Source organism: Tupaia chinensis, unplaced genomic scaffold (assembly GCF_000334495.1).
Source record: "Tupaia chinensis unplaced genomic scaffold, TupChi_1.0 Scaffold000286_1, whole genome shotgun sequence".
NCBI classification, from domain to species: Eukaryota; Metazoa; Chordata; class Mammalia; order Scandentia; family Tupaiidae; genus Tupaia; species Tupaia belangeri.
In genome coordinates this window covers 605,591-608,147 of record NW_006159770.1, presented here as the reverse complement: position 1 = coordinate 608,147, position 2,557 = coordinate 605,591, and positions in this window count along the sequence as shown.

Here is a 2,557-nt window from a genome sequence, read left to right as displayed (position 1 = left end):
CCCCTGCTGACCTGCGCTGCCCGCGGTGCTGCTGGCTGGTGAGCAGCCTGGCAAACAGACGCAGCCTCCCGGGACCTGGTTCAGGTCCTGGCTTGGCCGTGTAGCTGCCGTGTGACTGTCTCCACCACAGGACTGTCTTGTTCCGTCCGCATGGGGCCGCTGTAACAGAAATCCTTTCACCCGGGCACTTCACGACAGTCCTGGGGGCTGGAAGGCCCAGATCAAGACGCCAGTAGACTCAGTGTCAGCAGAGCGAGGGGTTCCAGGCTCACAGACTCATCTGCTCCTGGTTCTTGCGAGAGACAGAGGGAGGGGCAACTCTGTGTTGTCTGTCAAGTTGTGACAGCCCCACTCCAGCCCCAGCCAGTCAGGGTCTCAGTGGTGCCCCCTCCTGATCGAACCCTCAGCTGAAGGCCAGTCTCCCTGCATGGGGCTAACGATGAGCTTTCAATAATTGCCAGAAGGTGCGTGTGCTCACCTGAGAGAGAGACAGAGACAGAGACAGAGGAGAGGAGAGGCAGAAATCACCGCATGGAGTGTGGGCGTGCTGCAGGCCCTCCCCCTTCCCCAGCCTGCCGGGACTTGGGGCACACGCACATGCACCTGGCGTGGTCTCTAGCGTTGGGGCTGTGCTGACCCGTGGGCCCTGCTCCTTCAGCCTCTAGGCCAAGGGGCCAGCCTGCCTGCCCTCTTCCTCCCTCTGTCTCTCTGTCCTGCATCTGTCACTCACAGAAGTAAAAAGAAGATAAACTTAAAAAACAAATCCAAGGCCAGCAGGTGGCATCGTGGCAAAGGTGCTAGACTCCCACATGGCTGACAGCAGTTCAAGTCCTGGCCCTGGTGACTTGCTTTCTCACTTTCTCTCTCTCTCTGGTAAGCACACATGCCCTATAGCAAATTTAAAATAATAATAATATTTTTAAAGAATTATTTATTTAATGTATGTGTTATTATCATTTGTCTTTTAATTTGACCAGAGAGACAGAAAGGGAAAGTGAGAAGGCAAGCTGCCAGGTCCAGGACTCGAACCATGGGCGGCCATGTGGGAGCCCAGCACCCCAACCACCACACCACCTGCAGGCCCCCAAATAAATACATTTTTAAAAGAGGTTTTTGTCTTAGAATGTGTGTGCTCACCAGAGATAGAGAGAAACAGAGACAGTGAGAGAGAAAGTGAGAAATCACCCCCCGGGGGGGGGGGAATGACCATGCTGCAGTCCCGTCTCCGTTCTCTTCTCAGGAGCTTGAGCGCACATGCACACGTGCCTGGCTGAGTTTCCAGCCACCGGGTCTGGGACTGGAACCACAGTGGACCATGTGGGAATCGAGCAATGCAACCACTACGCCTGACCTCCACCTCGATAATTCTTTAAAAAACAAACAAGCAAACGGATCCACTCAGAACTTCTGGCCCTCCAGAACCGGAGAGAACACGGGTGCCTCCTGAAACTGCTCAGATTGTGCCCCACCCCGGCCCTGGGTACCATGTGGCTCCCCCGCACTCCCAGGGTGGAGGCCAGAGCAAAGCAGGGGCAGCATCGCTCCCCCCACCAAACAAGGGTGCCCCAGACCCCGCGGCCCCAGGCTGCCCGCCCCAAGTCCCACCCGCTCTCCCCTCAGAATGCCCTGGAGAGGTCAGCCTGGCTGGGACTGCAAGGGAGCCCCTCTGGGAGCCTGGAGGGAGGGAGGGTGGGCTGTGCGGGGATGTGTGGGGGGCCAGGGACCCTCCCCCTGCCTCCCGGGCCCCTCTGGCCTGCCGCTCCACAGTTCCACAGCTCCGCAGGCGGCTCCGTTTAAGGGTCCTCGACGCTAATCGCTGAGGTTGACTCGCCCGCGGCGCCTCCCTGCGCGGCCTTTGTCCCGGTAATTGGCTATCTCCAGGGTTCCTGCGGGCCCACCTGCCGCCGCCCAGATCCCTGGTGCAGCTATGCGCTAATTGGGCCCTTCGGGGCGCAGAGAGCCCCTCCCGGCCTGACCCCTTCCTTCCCTTATCAGCCCCCGCCTGGCAGACCCTCAAGCGTCAGGGTACTGCTCCGGAGGGTTGGGGCACAGAGGGTGGCGGCGCCCTGCCTGCCTGCCCCCTGCCCTGGCTGTACCCTCAGCCTACCCGCCACTCCCTCCCCACACATCCGGGGGGCTTTCTGGTCGGCAGTACCTTGGGGAGTTCTGCAGATCCCCCTGGCCATGCACCCCGGGGTCCCCGCAGCCCCTGGGGTCCCCCAGTCTGGCCCCAGGGAGCTGTGCGCCTTTGTGAGCGGTGCGGCCGCGCGCATGCTGCGGGCCCTGCAGCCCCGGCGCGGCCCCCCCAAGAGGAGGCCCAACCACAGGCGGTTCCTGCACAACCAGGTCTGCAGGTGAGCGGCCGGGCGGCCTGGGGACCGGCTGGGGCTGGACGCCCGGACAGCGCGTTTGTTGAGCACCTGTGTGCCAGCCCGGCCACAGCAGGGAAATGCCGCTGGTGGGGCTGGTGCGGGCAGCGGTAAGGGACGACCCTGCGTGCTCTCGCGCTGCCCCGCCGGGACGCCCAGGTTCTGTGGCTGGGCCGGCGGGGGGGGGG